Genomic DNA, 20567 nt, shown 5'->3' with positions numbered 1-20567 from the left:
GTCACAGGAACTGGTTTCTGTGATGAACTACTTTCCAATAAGGGAGCAGGTACAGTTACCTCATCAAGTTCTACTTTCCACCCACTCACTTCTTTCGAGAGAAACTCCTTTTCTAGAAAGGATCCAAATTTATCAACAAAAGTCTTGCCTTCAGATCTGTGATAGAAGGTGTACCCAATAGTCTCCTTTGGGTATCCTATGAAGACACATTTCTCCGATTTGGGTTCGAGCTTATCAGGTTGAATTTTTTTCACATAAGCATCGCAGCCCCAAACTTTAAGAAACGATAACTTTGGTTTCTTGCCAAACCACAGTTCATATGGTGTCATCTCAATAGATTTTGATGGTGTCGTATTTAACGTGAATGCGGCCGTCTCTAAAGCATAACCCCAAAACGATAGCGGTAAATCAGTAAGAGACATCATAGATCACACCATATCTAGTAAAGTACGATTATGACATTCGGACACACCATTACGTTGTGGTGTTCCAGGTGATGTGAGTTGCGAAACTATTCCGCATTGTTTCTAATGTAAACCAAACTCATAACTCAAATATTCTCCTCCATGATCAGATCGTAGAAATTTTATTTTCTTGTTACGATGATTTTCCACAACACTCTGAAATTCTTTGAACTTTTCACATGTTTCAAACTTATGTTCCATTAAGTAGATATACCCATATCTTCTCAAATCATCTGTGAAGGTGAGAAAACAACGATACCCGCCGCAAGCCCCAATGTTCATTGGACCACATACATCAGTATGTATGATTTCCAACAAATTTGTTGCCCGCTCCATAGTTCCGGAGAACGGTGTTTTAGTCATCTTGCCCATGAGGCACGGTTCGCAAGTACAAAGTGATTCATAATCAAGTGATTCCAGAAGTCCATCAGTATGGAGTTTGTTCATGCGCTTTACACCAATATGACCCAAACCGTAGTGCCACAAATAAGTTGCACTATCATTATCAACTCTGCATCTTTTGGCTTCAACATTATGAATATGTGTATCACTACTATCGAGATTTAATAAAAATAGACCACTCTTCAATGGTGCATGACCATAAAAGATATTACTCATATAAATAGAACAACCATTATTCTCTCATTTAAATGAATAATCGTCTCGCATCAAACAAGATCCAGATATAATGTTCATGCTTAACACTGGCACCAAATAACAATAATTCAGGTCTAAAACTAATCCCGAAGGTAGATGTAGAGGTAGCGTGCCGACTGTGATCACATCAACTTTGAAACCATTTCCCACGCGCATCGTCACCTCGTCCTTAGCCAATCTTCGCTTAATCCGTAGTCCCTGTTTCGAGTTGCAAATATTAGCAACAGAACCAGTATCAAATACCCAGGTGCTACTGCGAGCATTAGTAAGGTACACATAAATAACATGTATATCACATATACCTTTGTTCAGCTTGCCATCCTTCTTATCCGCCAAATACTTGGGGCAGTTCCGCTTCTAGTGACCAGTCTGCTTGCAGTAGAAGCACTCAGTCTCAGGCTTAGGTCCAGACTTGGGTTTCTTCTCTTGAGCAGCAACTTGTTTGTCATTCTTCTTGAAGTTCCCCTTCTTCTTCCCTTTACCCTTTTTCTTGAAACTGGTGGTCTTGTTGACCATCAACACTTGATGCTCCTTTTTGTTTTCTACCTCTGCAGCTTTTAGCATTGCGAAGAGCTCGGGAATAGTCTTGTTCATCCCTTGCATATTATAGTTCATCACGAAGCTCTTGTAGCTTGGTGGCAGTGATTGAAGAATTCTGTCAATGACACTATCATCAGGAAGATTAACTCCCAGTTGAATCAAGTGATTATTATACCCAGACATTTTGAGTATATGTTCACTGACAGAACTATTATCTTCCATCTTGCAGCTATAGAACTTATTGGAGACTTCATATCTCTCAATCCGGGCATTTGCTTGAAATATTAACTTTAACTCCTGGAACATTTCATATGCTCCATGACGTTCAAAACATCGTTGAAGTCCCGGGTCTAAGCCGTAAAGCATGGCACACTGAACTATCGAGTAGTCATCAGCTTTGCTCTGCCAAACGTTCTTAACATCATTAGTTGCATCTGCAGCAGGCCTGGCACCCAGCGGTGCTTCCAGGACGTAATTCCTCTGTGCAGCAATGAGGATAATCGTCAAGTTACGGACCCAGTCCGTGTAATTTCTACCATCATCTTTCAACTTAGCTTTCTCAAGGAACGCATTAAAATTCAACGGAACAACAGCACGAGCCATCTATCTACAACAAACATAGACAAGCAAAATACTATCGGGTACTAAGTTCATGATAAATTTAAGTTCAATTAATCATATTACTTAAGAACTCCCACTTAGATAGACATCCCTCTAATCATCTAAGTGATCACGTGATCCAAATCAACTAAACCATGTCCGATCATCACGTGAGATGGAGTAGTTTTCAATGGTGAACATCACTATGTTGATCATATCTACTATATGATTCACGCTCGACCTTTCGGTCTCAGTGTTCCGAAGCCATATTTGTATATGCTAGGCTCGTCAAGTTTAACCTGAGTATTCCGCGTGTGCAACTGTTTTGCACCCATTGTATTTGAACGTAGAACCTATCACACCCGATCATCATGTCGTGTCTCAGCACGAAGAACTTTCACAACGGTGCATACTCAGGGAGAACACTTATACCTTGAAATTTAGTGAGAGATCATCTTATAATGCTACCATCAATCAAAGCAAAATAAGATGCATAAAGGATAAACATCGCATGCAATCAATATAAGTGATATGATATGGCCATCATCTTGTGCTTGTGATCTCCATCTCCGAAGCACCGTCATGATCACCATCATCACCGGCGCGACACCTTGATCTCCATTGTAGCATCATTGTCGTTTCACCACCTATTGCTTCTATGACTATCGCTACCGCTTAGTGATAAAGTAAAGCAATTACAGGGCGATTGCAATTCATACAATAAAGTGACAACCATATGGCTCCTGCCAGTTGCCGATAACTTGGTTACAAAACATGATCATCTCATACAATAAAATATAGCATCACGTCTTGACCATATCACATCACAACATGCCCTACAAAAACAAGTTAGACGTCCTCTACTTTGTTGTTGCAAGTTTTACGTGGCTGCTACGGGCTGAGCAAGAACCGTTCTTACCTACGCATCAAAACCACAATGATATTTCGTCAAGTTAGTGTTGTTTTAACCTTCTCAAGGACCGGGCGTAGCCACACTCGGTTCAACTAATGTTGGAGAAACTGACACCCGCCAGCCACCTATGTGCAAAGCACGTCCGTAGAACCAGTCTCGCGTAAGCATACGCGTAATGTCGGTCTGGGCCGCTTCATCCAACAATACCGCCAAACCAAAGTATGACATGCTGGTAAGCAGTATGACTTGTATCACCCACAACTCACTTGTGTTCTAGTCGTGCATATAACATCTACGCATAAAACCTGGCTCTGATACCACTGTTGGGGAACGTAGTAATTTCAAAAAAATTCCTACGCACACGCAAGATCATGGTGGTGCATAGCAACGAGAGGGGAGACTATGTCCACGTACCCTCATAGACCGAAAGCGGAAGCATTAGCACAACGCGGTTGATGTAGTCGTATGTCTTCACGATCCGACCGATCAAGTACCGAATTCACGGCACCTTCGAGTTCAGCACATGTTCAACTTGATGACGTCCCTCGAACTCCGATCCAGCCGAGCTTTGAGGGAGAGTTCCATCAGCATGATGGCATGGTGACGATGATGATGTTCTACCGACGCAGGGCTTTGCCTAAGCACCGCTACAATATTATCGAGGTGGATTATGGTGGAGGGGGCACCGCACACGGCTAAGAGATCCAAGGGATCAATTGTTGTATCTCCAAGGGGTGCCTCCCTCCCCGTATATAAAGGAGTAGAGGAGGGGGAGGGGGCCGGCCACCCTAGGCGTGCCGCATGAGGAGTCCTACTCCCACCGGGAGTAGGACTCCCCCTTCCAAGTGGGGGTAGGAGAGGAGAGGGAAGGAGAGAGTGGGGGAAAGGAAAGGTGGGCGCCGCCCCCCTCCTTGTCTAATTCGGACTGGGGGTGGGGAGGGGGCACGCGGCTGCCCTTGGCCGCCCCTCCTCTTCTCCACTTGGGCCCAATAGACCCATTAGTCTCCCGGGGGTTCAAGTAACCCCCCCCCCGGTACTCCGGTATATGCCCGATACTCCCCGAAACACTTCCAGTGTCCGGACATAGTCATCCAATATATCAATCTCTACGTCTCGACCATTTCAAGACTCCTCGTCATGTCTGTGATCATATCCGGGACTCCGAACTACCTTCGGTACATCAAAACATATAAACTCATAATATAACCGTCATCTAACTTTAAGCGTGCGGACCCTACGGGTTCGAGAACTATGTAGACATGACCAAGACACGTCTCCGGTCAACAACCAATAGCGGAACCTGGATTCTCATATTGGCTCCTACATATTCTACGAAGATCTTTATCGGTCAAACCGCATAACAACATACGTTGTTCCCTTTGTCATCGGTATGTTACTTGCCCGAGACTCGATTGTCGGTATCTCAATACCTAGTTCAATCTCGTTACCAGCAAGTCTCTTTACTCCTTATGTAATGCATCATCCCGCAACTAACTCATTAGCTACATTGCTTGCAAGACTTATAGTGATGTACATTACCGAGAGGGCCCAGAGATACCTCTCCGACAATCGGAGTGAAAAGTCCTAATCTCGAAATACGCCAACTCAACATGTACCTTCGGAGACAACTGTAGAGCTCCATTATAATCACCCAGTTACGTTGTGACGTTTGGTAGCACACAAAGTGTTCCTCTGGTAAACGGGAGTTGCATAATCTCATAGTTGTAGGAACATGTATAAGTCATGAAGAAAGCAATAGCAACATACTAAACTATCAAGTGCTAAGCTAACGTAATGTGTAAAGTCAATCACATCATTCTCCTAATGATGAGATCCCGTTAATCAAATGACAACTCATGTCTATGGTTAGGAAACACGACCATCTTTGATCAACAAGCTAGTCAAGTAGAGGCATACTAGTGACACTATGTTTGTCTATGTATTCACACATGTATTATGTTTCCGGTTAATACAATTCTAGCATAAATAATAAACATTTATCATGTTATAAGGAAATAAATAATAACTTCATTATTGCCTCTAGGGCATATTTCCTTCAGCACTCCCTAGGGCGTGCCCCCTATCTTATATTTGTGTGCTTATTTTGATGGCTCTATGGTTTTCTTTGATGAGTTTTTGCCATAGAAAAGTTGTAATACAGTAGATATAATACAAAAACAAAATAATAATTGGTTTGATACAACACTTATAGTAGCGGTTTATTTTTCTTACACTAACAGATCTCACGAAGGTTTTGTTGAGTTTTGTATGATTGAAGTTTTCAAGTTTTGGGTGTAAGAGCCTAAGCTAGGGGATGCCCCGACATCCCAAGCTATTATCCAAGAATGAGCAACCAACTAAGCTTGGGATGCCCCCAAGTGGCATCCCCGCTTTCTTCCAACAAATATCGGTATTTTACTTGAAACTATATTTTTATTCGTCACATGATATGTGTTTTGCTTGGAGCATCTTGTATGATATGTGTCTTTGCTTGTTTTATTTTCTATTTTAAGTCATCAATCCTTTCTGGACACACCTATTCGAGAGAGCTAAAATTATATCATTACTTGTTAGAATTGCTCTCTATGCTTCACTTAAATCTTTTATGAGCTAGGACTTGCTCTAGTGCTTCACTTATATCTTTTTGAGCACGGTGTGCTTTGTTATTTTTGAAAAAACATTCTCTCTTACTTCACTAATATTTATTTGAGAGTTAGTAAAATTTTGAACAAATTCTCTCTTGCTTCACTTAAATTATTTTGAGAGAAAGAAAATTTGTTGTACTCATGATCTTCACTTATATTTGTTTGAGCTTATGAAAAGCAACACATAAAAGTTAGTCCCAAAGTGATAGATATCCAAGAAGGATAAAGTAAAATAAAATGTCATGACAATCATTGGACAAAATAAACTTTATTCTTAGTAATAGTTTTGAGATATGATGATGTGATATGTGAGTTATGTTGATGAGTAATTGTGCTCTAGTAGGAATATTGGTGTTAAGGTTTGTGATTCCCTATGCATGCACTAAAGTCGATAATCATGCAATGAAAATTATATCCTACTTGTGGTGTATTACTCGGTGTTAATTATGCTTAATGCTTGCTCATGAGATTATTCGTTTCTTGGTTGGTCGCTTCCCAATCTTTTGCTAGCTTTCATTTTGCACTAAGTATGATCTCTACTTGTGCATCCAAAATCTTTTAAACCAGTTTTGCCACATGAGTCCACTATATCTACCTATATGCGGTCTTGTTTTGCCGTTCTAAGCAAATTTGCATGTGTCATCTCTAATTTTCAAAAAAAAACTTCTCTTTTGTGTGTTTGTTTCGCTCGCGGAACGGTAACGGGTGGCTAATATTTTCCATGCTAGATGTGTTATCCTCAAGATGAGTGTTTATTCACTTGTCATTGCACGAGAGTAAGGCAAAGGTTTTAGAGATGCGCAGTCCCGAAATGCAAAAAAAATTAATTTACTTTATGTTGTCAAATAATAAATTCCTTGGAAAGTGTTGGTATGGAGGGCACCCGCGGATACGGTTAGCCATGGAAAGTGAAAATATGGTGGAAAAAGGAATAAACTTTATTTTCTGTTTAGGAACCGCCTATGGCATATCTAGTATGGAAAGTGTTGGGAACTCTAAGTCGTTTTCGTTGGTGGGATGGATACACCTCCCAAAATGTTTTTATCTGTAATTTTTCGCTTTGAGCTATGACACCTCTACAAATCCCTACTTCCCTCTACGAAGGGCCTTTCTTTTTACTTTATGCAATTTTTATTTTGAAACTTGAGTCTCCATCTTCTCTCATAAAAAGCACTAAGTAGGAGGCAATATGATCATTCTCAAGTATTGGGTGTAGTTAATATTTGAGTGTGTTTCATGAATGGATCAATGTTTGAGCATGATGGGCTAGGGATAACTTGTTTTAGCATTGATATTTCAAAAGACATGGTTGCTTGTTGATATGCTTGAGTATCCAAATTATTATGTCAAAACTAGACTATTGCTTTGAATCACATAAAAAGTCCAAATGTCCATGCTATAATGAAAAGAATGTGATATGACTTGATGAACAACACTCCACATGAAAAATTTTGTTTTTATCACTTACCTACTCAAGGACGAGTAGGAGTTAAGCTTGGGGATGCTGATACGTCTCCAACGTATCTATAATTTTTTATTGTTCTATGCTGTTTTATTATCAATCTTGCATGTTTTAATCATTTTATAGTCATTTTATATCATTTTTTGGTACTAACCAATTGACATAGTGCCAAGTGCCAGTTGCTGTTTTTTCCAATTTTTTTACATCACAGGAAATCAATATCAAACGGAGTCCAAATGCCATGAAACTTCATGATGATTTTTTATGAGACAAAAGGAAGCAGATGGGCCATGGTTGCACCTGGGGGAGTCCCGAGGAGGGGAGAACCCACCAGGGCGCGCCAGGAGGCCCTGGCGTGCCCTGGTGGGTTGTGCCCACCTCGGGTGCCCTCCGAACCACCTCATTTCTCTATAAATACCCAAATATTCAAGAAAACCCTAGGGGAGTCGTCGAAATATTCATCCATCCATCGCAGAGTCCAGAACCACCAGATCCAATCTAGACACCATCACGGAGGGGTTCACCACTTCCATTTGTGCTGCTCCGATGATGCGTGAGTAGTTCTTTGTAGACCTTCGGGTCCGTAGTTAGTAACTAGATGGCTTTCTCTCTCTCTCTCTCTCTCTCTCTCTCTCTCTCTCTCGCTGAATTCTCAATGTAATGGTCTCTTGGAGATCCATAGGATGTAACTATTTTCTGGTGTGTTTGTTGGGATCTGATGAACTTCGAGTTTATGATCAGTCATATCTTTTTATATCCATGAAAGTTATTTGAGTTTCTTTGATCTCTTATAGCCTCGTATTTCTTCTCCGATATTTGTGTTTTGTTTGTCCAACTTGATCTATTTATCTTGCAATGGGAAGAGGTGCCCGGTAGTGGTTTCGATCTTACGGTGCTCGATCCCAGTGACAGAAAGGAAAACGACACGTATGTATCCTTGCTACTAAGGATAAAAAGACGAGATCTATATCTACCGCCATATAGATAAATGGATCTTGTATACATCATGTCATCATTCTTATTGCATTACTCCGTTTTTCCATGAACTTAATACACTATATGCATGCTGGATAGCGGTCGATGTGTGGAATAATAGTAGTAGATGCAGGCAGGAGTCGGTCAACTAATCTTGGACGTGATGCCTATTTAATGATCATTGCCTGGATATCGTCATAATTATTTGAAGTTCTATCAATTGCCCAACAGTAATTTGTTCACCCACCGTTTGCTATTTTCTCGAGAGAAGCCACTAGTGAAACCTATGGCCCCCGGGTCTTCTTTCTCATATATTTGCTTTGCGATCTACTTTTCCTTTGCATTTTTATTCAGATCTATTAAACCAAAAATACAAAAATACCTTGCTGCGTTTTATCTATATCTATTTTATTTGGCATTCTATCTATCAATCTACTACAATTTACCTCACGTCCGCTTGCCTATCTTGAGGCGCCGTACCCCGGAAGGGAATGACAACCCCTTTAACTCGTCGGGTTGCAAGGTGTTGTTGTTTGTGTGCAGGTGTTGTTCACGTTATGTTTCTTGGTTCTCCTACTGGTTCGATACCTTGGTTTCATAACTGAGGGAAATACCTACCGTCGTTGTGCTACATCATCCCTCCCTCTCCAGGGAAATACCGACGTAGTTCCAGCTACCATCACAAAGGCAATGTCACTTTTAATGTTAATGGTAATGAGCATTCGGTACACTTTCCGAAGAAACAACCTCAAGTTCATAGTACCAATTCTATTGGAAATTTTTCAACTATTACCATTGGAGGTTTTGAATTCCCTCTTCCTACCGTCAAAAAGAAATATGATATTCTTATTGTTGGGGACATGCATATCCCTGTTGAGGTAAACTAATGTTATTGAAAATTCTCCAGTTTCATGTTATTCAAAAGAAGTTTGTTAATAAGACTTGATCAACCTTGTTAATGGATTCCTTTTGATGGGCATGAGATGGATGGATTTAAAAAACACAACTTTCTATACCCACTTTTTACTTTCTGTTATTTAGAATAAATAAAGCAAAAATAGTATTTTCTGTCTATTTTCTGAATTATCCGTGAAATAAAAACTGTCCTGAAAATAAGTGTTCTCCAAATGCCCTGAAAATTTAGTATGATTTTTTATATAGAATATTTGAGAATTTCTGGCACTGAACATGCACCAGTGGACCACAAGGGTGGAGGGCACACCCTACCCCCTGGGCACGCCCCTTGTCTTTTGGGTCCTATGTGGGTCCCCTTCACTTATTCCAGCACCCATTCACTTCGTCTTCCTCCAGAAAAAATCATCTTGTAGCTCAAATCCATGTTCTTGCTCATCTTGCTGCCATTTTCGATCTCCTTGTGCAAAGCTCCATCTGCAAAACTGTTTTTGGGGATTGTTCTTAGGTATGTGACTCCTCCATTGGTCCAATTAGTTTTTGTTCTAGTGCTTTATTTATTGCAATTTTTTGCTGCTGTGGTGACCTTGTTCTTGAGCTTGCATGTCAAATTTATATGGTCAAAAGTAGTTTTGATGCATGATATAGCTTCTAGACACTTGTAGGAGCAGTTGCTATCAATCTTGTTGAGTTTGGTTCACTTTTATTTTGAGTCACTAAAAATTTCAAAAAAAATTCAGAGGAAGAAAAATGTCTAGGAAAATGTACCAAGGTGGTTCTTCGAGGAACCAAGGACCGAGGCTCGCGATACATGAACCGTACCTTGAACCACCAAGGGAAGCTCAAGTGCGGCATTGTGAATGGCCGTCGGATGAATTCATGGTTCATGCAGGTTTCAAGGATGAGTTCATGCAGGTTTCATGGATGAATTCATGGTTCATGGTTCATGCAGCCTTGAGGACTTCGTGTCAGAAAAGTGCCGACAATACTATTACCTCACCGATTCCTTTGTGCATAGGTTTGAACTTTCATCTAAGCGCAATACCCATACTGTTTTATTTGATCTTTATGATTAATCATATACCATGGAGCTTGAGGATTTTAATACTATCTGCAAAACCCAAAGTGGGGCCTTCCTAATGAGCCTCACAATGCTGAATACAATGATTTCCTTGCTAGCATCACTGTGGGAGAAACTAGAAATATCACACAAGCTACCATAGGGAGCATTCACTTTCCTGCCATACATTATTTTGCTCTCTTTATAGGTATATGCATTAACGTTAAGCATGAGCATAGCCACCTTTGCATTCCAGATCTTATTGTCCTCAAGTGTGCGGTATTAGGTGATAAGCGTTATAACTTGGGGGCTATTATTGGGAGGAGGTTACATCTTAATGCTAAAGATGGAGATTCATTTGGTGAGATTTATTCAACTCGTTTAGCTAATTATCTTGGTGTACCCATAAGAGGGAATGACATTGAGTTGCCACCTACTTTTCTAGATTATAATGCTATGGTACATGTTGTTTGCTTCAACTACGTCAGTATTTCCCCAAAGAGGGAGGGATTATCGGATGTCGGGTTTCGCAGACCCTTGAGAGGTTCGAACTCTGGGGTGCGTGCGAAGAACTCAACCTTCCTAGTCTGCCTACTCGCCAATCTCACAGCCTAGCTCGATAAACAGGAAGGAAATGAGACACAAAAGTTTACCCAGGTTCAGGCCATCTTGCAGTGTAAAACCCTACTCCTGCTTTGTGGTGGATTGGCCTCAAGGGGCTGAGGGTGAACTAGTACAGTGGGAGAACAACCACAGGAGGAGGTGTGTTCTTGTGCTCGAGTGAGCTAGTGAGTGTGTGGATGGAATGGATCCAATCCGGCGTCGAGCGGTCCCTCTATGATGGTGGTGCTACTCTACTTATAGTGGCCTTGGTCCTCTTCCCAAATGAAAGCGGGAAGGGATCCCACAGTGCCAAATTCGACGGGAGTCAACTAGTACATGCTATCCTAACACAAGTAGTCTTCAGTTGCAAAAAGCCTCTGGTCGTGATGCCGTGGTGGGCTCGGCGATGACCTCCGTCCTGCCTTCCTGCCGTCCTGGCGGTCTTGGTCTTGTTGCACCAGAATGGAAACCTTTGGTTGATTCCTTGGGACTCCACGCCTGCCTTTGCCTCTTTAGCACCAAAGAGGAAACTGGTACACTATGCCCGCTGGTGCCCGCCTGGCCTTGGTCATCATGGCTCACGCCATCCGAACCTCACGAGGTGAGGCTCGCAAAGGAATCTTCGCTCCTCAGGAGCCAACCTGAGGAGGCTGATCCTCGTGGAGGTCTTGGTGTCATCTGCCTCGCAAGGCTTGCCCTCGCGAGGGTCTTGAGTTGTTGATGGTGAAGCTGGGCCGTACCAGGCTGTCGGTGAAGCCATGTCGTGGGCTGCAGGTAGGAAAGTCTGGGTACCCCCATTCTGAGAACGCCGACAGGAGCCCCCGGGCCCAAGGATCTCTCTGACTTGGCTTCGAGGCAAAGCCAAGGGGCAAGGGCGAAGTGTCGCGAGCCCAACCGCTTGCGGCCTCGGTAGGCGCGTGGCGCTTGACGGGACATGGGCGCCCGCACTTCCCTACGCATCCTTGATATCCGCCAGGCATGATGGCTTCCCGTTGCCAGTGCATCTCTGCCTTCATTGCTTGCCGTGCTCTCCCAGATTCGACGCCGACACCTGCCCTCTCTTGCCGCCATGGCCCCGCTGCGCTCCGGCCAAATCCCAGCCAGACTTGGAGCCTGCTCTTTAACGGTCGATGGTGATCAATCAAGAGGGGTTGGCCAAGGTCCGCCCAACCCTTGCCGCCGATTCCAATGAGTGGAAGGCGACGATGGCTTGGCCCGCTTCCCGGGCCACGATCGACATGGAAGACAACGAGATCCCCATCCATCTTCATGCTCTCTTGGTTGGCCTGATTCCCCCTTTCTCTGATTTCTTCAATGCTATAATCTCGCATTACCTAATCCAGGCACTGCATCTGGACCCCCAATCCATCATCCTCCTTGCTGTCTTCGCCTTCCATTGTGAGGCCATGGTGGGCATTACCCCTTTCGTAGCCCTGTTTCACCATTTCTTCTCGCTTCATCTAGTCGACGCCCACCGGCGCTCGGGATGCATGGCCTTCCAGGCCGTAGCGGCGACGACCGGCTCGAGCATCGACTTTGAGCTTTGGCCAAATGTGAGGGGGTTCCAGAAGCGGTGGGTGTATGTGGATGTCGGCTTGTGCAACCCCTTGCTCCTGATTCCATGAGTGCCAGCGGTACCCAGCTCTGGCTGGGGCACGTGAAGCTTGTCGACCATCGGCTCGCCCATGTCTGCTCCAGGCTGACCAGGTTGAAGAAGGTCGGGGTGATGGCGGCGATGGTGGTGAAGGAGTTCGTCCGGTGGCGCATTGCTCCGGTCCAGTGCCATTCTCGCCCAATGTGGGCCTTCACCAGCAGCAAGGACCCCATGAGGCTCTAGGTGCCCGCGCTTCCTTCCAAGATGTTGCGCACTGTGCTAGAGCTTCTGACGGGCGACCCAGCGCCAGCCGCACTTCTGGAGGAGGGCTGCCTCCTGTACCATTGCTCGAACAAGGAGGACTTCGTGAGGTAGATGCCCCTTTTTGACGAGTGGGGGCTGCGCCGAGTGGGCCTTGAAGGGCCTCGCGAGAATCGCATGTTTGTCGCTCCTTTGCTCGCCGACCCTGTGGTGTGCGCCCCGGATGTGGATGCAGGAGGCGAACGCCACCGGGTACCGCTGGGATGACCGCCAGGAAACGTGTGTCGCCAGGTGCTCCTGAGGCTGTTGCTCCTGAGGTTCTGGCGAGCGCTCCTGAAGAGCTGGTGTGACCCGACGCTCCTGAAGCGATTGCCACTGAAGCTCGGGCGAGTGTTCCTGAGGTGGCGGCTGGTGGGCAGGTGTAGCTTGGTGCTCCTGAGGCTGCCACCCAAGAAGGCCCGCCAAGTGCCCCATCTGCTGATAGTCACGCCCCGAGCCTCTGCTAGCTTCACCTGAACCTTGAAGCACTCCGCAAGAGGAAAGGGCCTCCGAGCTGCAGTGGTGACGCCTACCGGCTGCTAAAGCAGAGGAAGTACATAGCCGTAGATGAGTAAGTACCTTTTTTTTTATTTCCCGCATGTCACGTCCTTTCCTAGGAATGGCTCCTCAGGGTCCATTCGGCTGTGGCGGCGAGGCCTCCTGGGAAGCAACCCCCAAAAGTCCTTGGATCACTCTCGATTTCGAGCCCTCCGCAACAGACTCCCGCGTGAGGTACGGGGCCGAGCCAAGAGGCAGAAACGCCAATGGGGGGCCGTGAACCTGTGCTTCCAGCATCTTTCCTTCTCAGTCCGGCCTGGGGTGCAGAAGGTGTGCCGAGGGCTCCTACATTGGTCATTGTCGGTGGCTGGGTGATCCCAGCGTTGGCTTCATTTTCGAGCAGCAAGACTGTGCCGCCCAGCACCTTCGCCGAGGCCCTGGGAGCGGCCGGGAAGGCACTAGCCCCTAGCCCCTGCCAGAGGTGGGCGACCCACTCCGACAGCCCCTGGCGCGAAGGATGGGCTTGCCCATGCACTAGACTTCGCGCGCCCGCGCGCGTCATCCACCATGAGCTTTTCCGAGAGGCGATGGGTGCGCTGGGTTGGCTTGGAGAAGAGCTTGCCGATGTCGACGCTCGCCTCGAGACGGAGGACCTTCGCCTGGCGCACGAGTGGCACCAGTTGAAGGTCGCCATCAACCTCGGGCATCTTCAACATGAGCGCGCTAGCTCAAGTGTCGTGGTGTCCCTTGCGACTTCTCGTGAGGCTTGTGCCCGCGCCTTGGAGGAGGCCAGGGCCATCGACTGCTGTCGTGAGGTGGCCGAGGAGTAGGAGCGTGAGGCTTGTGCCCGCACCTTGAGTAGAAGCTCGAAGTGCGCCGGGCTGCCTATCGGTGTTCGGGGAACGGGGGTCCCCAGACTTGCTTGCCTGTGGCCCACGGCGTGCTCCACCAGCAGCCTGGTACTGCCCATCTTCACCAGCAAACACTCAAGGCCCTCGAGAGGGGCCAAGCCTCGCGAGGTGGAGGACGCAAGACCTCCTCACGGGAGGCCTCACTAGGCTGGCTCGCGAGGGGCGGAGAGATCAAGGCGAGGGGCACCTCGTGAGGTTCCCATGACATGAGCCGTGACGACCAAGGCCAGGCGGGCGCCAGCGGGCGTATAGTACTTATTGCCTCTTTAGTGCTAAAGGGGCAAGCGCAGGCAAGGAGTCCCGCGGCATCGGGCAAAGGTTTCCATATCGGTACAACGAGACCAAGACTAGCAGGACGGCAGGACAGAGGTCATCGCGGAGCCCACGACGACGTCCCCACCAGAGCCTTTGGCAGGAGAAGACCACCTTTTGTCAGGATAGCTTATACTATCTGTCCCCCTTCAAATTGGCCGTTGTGGGATCCCTTCCCGCCTAATATTTGGGGAGAGGACCTTGGCCTCTATAAATAGGACTAGCCACCACCGTAGGAGGTGCGGGGGGAGGGGATCCAGCCCCAAGGGATCATTTAGATCATCCTCTACCACACAAGCTCACCGAGCTCTAGAACACCTCTCCTCAGGAGATTGTTCTTCCATTGTACTTGTTCATCCCAAGCCTACGAGGCAGTCCACAACACCACGTTGGAGTAGGGTATTACACCACATCGGTGTCCCTTGTTCTTTGAGTTTGATATGCTGAGCTTTGAGATCGTGGTGAGAGAGCGAGCTAGAGGGAGGGAGAGATCTTCGTGCACACCCCAGTGTTCGAACCTTAAGGGTTTTGCGGGAACCCAAAATCAGACATTTGGGACGCCAGGTAGGGGTGCGCCGAAGCCTCTCTTCCATCAGCAGACCCTCCAACACTCTGCAGCGCCGATGTTCGGTGAACCGAGGGCCAACGCCGACTACTGGGCAGCTTGGCCAGTCCGGGCGGCATCGTCCGCCCAAGAAGACCTTAACTCTACGCTCCAGGCGGCACGCGCACCGCCAAAGGCCGTGGGGCACGGGCGGTGCGGTCCGACGGCTTCCACCCTTACCCCGCGGTGCGCACGGGCCGCCGCAAGGTCCTCGTGCTACACTGCAGCGACGACGCCGTACACCCGACGAGAGCAAGCAAACATGAGGGCGCACTCATAGTGGCGCGGGAGCAGAGAGTGGCCGCGATGCGTTGCTGGAATGCGTCACTGAGCTGCTGGACGCCGCGACCAAGGGTACGCCGCCTTTCTGCGCCCTACATACGCCTCAACTTGTTGCCAGATCACACGGTGGGCCTCACCGCGCCCGCACGCTCCCAGGCGCACCAAGAGGGCTCATCAGCAGCGACGCGGCCAGTGGAACCGGGCACCCATTCGCACCTGTGCCTCCCTCGGTGGGCACAGTCATGAGTGTTACCCCCTACAGCCCCAGCAGGATGCCACCCTTCCATCCTCGGGGTGGCGTGCTGTGCCCGCTGACGTGGAGCACGGGGCACTTCGGTGGGGTTTCCGGGGCGACGGCTCCGGAGGCCTATGTGCCCCGCATGATGGACCAGGAGTACATGCCGGAAGATGACCCTGGCTTGTTCCTCGAGCTGGGTTGGGAAGAGGAGACGCTAGAAGTTGAGGCCTTCCAGGACCCACCCGGGAGCCTCACCGGCCATGCCGGCGACAACAGCTGCAGGGTACCACTAATCTCTCAGGAGCAGGCTTACGCTAACCATGGGTCGCAAGTGAATCAGGTCATAGCGATGGATGATGGCCCCAGCATGGCAGCCCCCTTCCACCAGGGGAAGCGCACTAGAGGCTACGTGGGAGGAGCCAGGAGCAAGCCCCCCCTGCATCGCACGGAGCAATGCGTCGCCCGGAGGTAGTTCCTCTGCCGGGGAGGCACTGGCGAGCCTTCCCCCCGGCAGAGGGCCCGTGGTCACCGAGGGCGCCGCTAGCATCCCGTTTGCCCGTTGGCATCGTCCTTGTTTTCAGACGCCCCAACGGTGGTCGAGGGTGGCGCAAGGAGGGACCCTCGTCTGGCGATATGAAGCAAGGCTCACGCCTGTGAAGGTCTCCGCTTGTGACACTCTCACGTAATAATGAGTGGGGCTGTACACACCCCGGAGTCTCCGCAGTGCCGCCCTCGGGCATCGAGGGTTCCCGCCCACGTCCTAGTGGAAGCACCATGCTCCGCGCTGGCCGTCGACACTGTCCCCCAATGACTATGCTCATAGCCGGTGAAAGCACTTAGCTCCGCGCTGATGGGAAGACAAGAAGACTAGCTAGGTGCCGGACGCGGCCATTTGCTTTTGACCTCTTTTCTGTAGCTCAAATTTGCAGCCTTTGATCTTGAATTTGAAGTTGTATTTCCATTGGCAATCATGGGGGCATCCTTTCTCATTCGTGTTGATTTCGTGAGTTTCCGGATTCGTGCTTTGTTTTGAGATTTGCGTCCGCTATCCCCCCCTTCCAAGCACCTCGTGAGCAGGGGCTGGCAGTGGCATACACGCACTACGTGCGCACCTCGCCATCGGTGGCGCTCGCTTCTCGCGAGGCCCTCTCGGGTGGACTAGCGGACCCCTCAGGAAACCAAACCCTCGCGAGCTCGCAAGGGGCTCCCCTTAGAAGGAATGCACATCCGCAGCTACCGAATCAGTTTGAAGCCCGACTGAACCAAAGTAAGTTACGGCAGCAAGCCCGCAAGGGGCTCGCAAGCACACAAGAGCGCGTTTTAAGCCTGGCCTAGGGAATAAAATGGTAGTCTATTTACATGAGGGGCTCCCCCTCCCCCAAATGCTCTTACATTGTGAGGGGTTGTACCCAAGCTTTTGCCTGCAGGTTCAAGATAAAGGAGCACGGGCTCAGTCGGACATGTCGCTCGCCTCGTCTCCTGAGTCACTCCCGGACAGGCTGCTGGAGCCGTCGTTGGCGCTTTCTTCACCGTCATCAACCACGCCGCCCTCATCCTCCGCGATTGCCACCGCATCGTCATGAGAAGCAAAGGCCCTAACCAGAGCATCCACATTGTTATCCACCGAGCACCCTAGGTTGTCCCGGATGATCTCAGGCACTGGGGCAATGGCGGCGTCAAAGTTAAAGTCAGGACTGGTGTTCATAAGATGGCTGAAGACGCGGGAGAATGCGCGCCCGAGGAGGCCTTGGCCCTATTCGTCCACAAGCTCGCGAGCCCTCTCAACCCGGTTCTCCAGGCGTGTCACAGCATCAGTGAAGAAGCGAAGATGGCTAGCATAGTCCTCGGCCCGTGGGTGGGGAGCGTGCTCATTGCAGATGGTACCAAGCGCCTGATTCGCCCTCGTCCTGAGGTCCCGAAGCATGGGAACATGCTCGCGCAGTAGCGTCTGCCGACGAAGCGCCTCTTCCCTGCTCTGCTGCGTGAAGGACTCGGCGTTGGTAACCCGCTGCCGGAGCAGGAGTATCTTAGCGCGGGTGGAGGCCAGCTCAGCTTGGACGGAGGTCAAGGCAGTTGTTGCTGCCTTCTCGCGCTGCTCCGCCTCGGCCAACCTTGACCTGAGGGTGGCAATCCTACCCTCAGATTTGGCCTCCACGAGCTTTAGCTTCAGATTGTACCTATTGGCAAGATCGGCGCGAGCCTTGGCCACCCTACGGTCAATCTCCTCCTGGGCCCTGGCCTCGCGCGCGCTGACAGCATCCTCTGCTTGGGCAACCTAGTGTTCCGTCGTCTCCAACCGCTCAAGTTCAAGACTGCGCTCCGTGGCTTCCAGCATCAGTGCTTCCTCGCGCCTCAAGACCTCCCCCTCATTGAACGGCGCCCCCTTCATTGATGCCAAGGCAGCTCTGCGCACCTCCACTTGCTGCTCCAGGGAGGCGCTCAAGGCTTGTAGCTGCTGCATGTGCTGCTTGGCAATCTCGCGGCGGTGCTCTGCCTCCCTGGCCTCCTCCAAGGCCCGGGCGCTGGCCTCGCGCAAGTTAGCCTGGGTTGCCTCGGCCTCCGCGTTGGTGTGCTCATGCTGGAGGTGCCCGAGGTTGATGGTAACCTTCAGTTGGCGCCATTCGTCCGCTAGTCGGAGGCCCTCGGTTTCAGGACGAGTGTCAACATCCACAAGTTCTTCCCCAAGCTGGCTCAGTGCACCCATCGCCTCCTAGAAGAGCTCGTGACGGACAGCACCCCGCTTGCGTGCAAGTTCAAGCGTGTGGCCGGGTCCGTCCTCCGTGCCAGTGGATGACGGAGGAGCCCGAAGTGGTTTGATTCCCCCCAGCCAAGGAATGGAGGCCGGCGCCCTCCTTGTCACCCTTTGGGCCACGGTGTAGGCCTGGAGGGGAGGAAGCTTGTTGCTTGAAGAAGAGGCCAAGACCGAGGTCATCCAGCCACCGTCGATGACCAGGGGAGGAGCCCTAGGCACACCTCCTGCACCCCAGGCGAGATTGCAAAGGAGGAGAGGGAACATGGGTCCGAGGCGCTAGGCTAGCTTGCTTGCCTCTCTGGCTGACCTCACGATGAGTGCGGTGTGCTGACGTAGGGCGACCAAGGCTGGCGGGGGACTCAGGGCAGGAGGAAGTTGCTTCTCGGGAGATTTCGCCGACCTGGCGGAAGGAACCCAGAGGAGCCACGGTCAGAAAGGGGAGCAGCGCTCGAGAAATTACAAGGATAAGGTACTCACTCGTCTATGGCGATGCACTTCCTCTGTTTCAATGGCCGGAAGGCATCACCGCTGCAGCTTGGACATCCTTTCCTCTTCCGAAGCGCATCGAAGTTCAGTCGGAGCCGGCCGAAGCGTCGGGCGTGGCTGGAGTGGTTCCTGAGGAGGCGACGTCAGGAGCAAGGGGCAGCGTGGGGGCCTTGGCCCCCGCTTCCTGGCGACTCGTCGGGGCTCCGGGGGCTGCAGCCTCAAGAGCATCGGGCTGCGGCACCCTTCCGTCCTCTTCCTCAGGACGGCTCTCTAAGGGCCCGCAGGGCGGCCCCTCAAGAGCCCCAAGCGGCGCCAATTCCACAGCAGCCGAGCAGCTGGCGCATGATGGTGATCCCCCTCTACGTCCGTTTTTGGGGGGTCGCCGCGCTGGCGGTTTGCCAGGGAGCCACGGAGAGGGCTCTTGCGAGGCCCTTTGATACTAGCCGGACGTGGTCCCCATTCATCAAAAGGGGGTATCTGCCCCGCAAAGTCCGCCTTGTTTGAGCAGCAGTACAAGAGACAGCCCTCCCCCGGCATGTCGGTTGGCGACGGGTCGCCTGCCAGGATGTCGAGCATAGTCTGTTGCGCCTCAAGAGGAAGCCTGGATTTGTGAAGCCTCATGCGATCTTTGCTGCCGGACAAGATCCACATTGGTCGTGAATGGCGCTAGAGCGGGGCAACACGGTGTCGTATGAACTCCTTCACCACCATGGGCACGGTCACGCCGAGATCCTTCGGCCTCTTCAACCGGAGCCAGACAAAGGCAAGACGCGGGTCGGTGAGCCTCTTGTGGCCCTAGCCAGAGCTAGGAATGACGGGTGCCGACGGAAGCAAGAGCAGGGGGCTGAGCACGCCGACGTCCACGAATACCCACTGTCTCTGGAACTCGCTCACAGACGGGAGAAGCTTGAAGTTGATCCCCGAGCTGGCTATCGCCGGCACGGCCTGGAAGCTCAGGCACCCCAAGCACTGCCGAGGGCCGGTCAGGTGCAGCGTGAAGAAGTGGCGAAGTAAAGCCACGGAGGGAGCAATGCCCACCATGGCCTCGGAGACAAAGGCAAAGACGGCGAGGAGAGCGACGGATTGGGGATCGAAGTGCAGCATATGGATCTGATAATGGGATAGCACGGCGTTGAAGAAGGTGGAGAAAGGGGGAACCAGACCGGCCCATAGGGCGTCAAGGAGGAAGTGGACCTCGGTGGCTTCCCTATCGACGCAGGCGTGGGATGCGGGCCAGGCCACCGTCTTTTCCCACTCGTTGAAGTCGGTGGCAAGTGCTGGACGGACCTTGCCCATGGCCTCCTGGTTAAGCACCACCGATTACTCGACGGCTGGCTCGAAGGCCGGAGGTGGCTCGGTTGAGGACTGGGGCTCCTTCTTCCCTTTCTTCGTTCGGCTCGGGGCCATGGCGGCGGAGGGGACATAGCTCTGGTCAGATTGGAAGCAGAGGCTGTTGTTTCGAGGAGGCGGAAGAGTTGGGGCAGCGCGTCACCAACAACTAAGGAGTAACTGTGTTGGCCACGGGGGCCGCCTAGCCAGGCGGATATCAAGGTTGCATGGGGAAGCGGGGGCACCCATGTCCCGTCAGTCGCCATGCATCAATCAAGGCCATAGTTGGTTGGGGCATGTGGCGCTCCGCACTTGCCCTTTGGCTTTGCCTCGAAGCCAAGTTCGAGTGCACCATGGGCCCGGGGGCTACTGTCGGCATTCTGGGAATGGGGGTCCCCAGACTTGCCTGCCTGCAGCCCACGGCGTGGCT

This window comes from Triticum aestivum, chromosome 2B (assembly GCF_018294505.1).
Source record: "Triticum aestivum cultivar Chinese Spring chromosome 2B, IWGSC CS RefSeq v2.1, whole genome shotgun sequence".
Classification (NCBI taxonomy): domain Eukaryota; kingdom Viridiplantae; phylum Streptophyta; class Magnoliopsida; order Poales; family Poaceae; genus Triticum; species Triticum aestivum.
Note: the sequence above shows the minus strand (reverse complement) of the source record.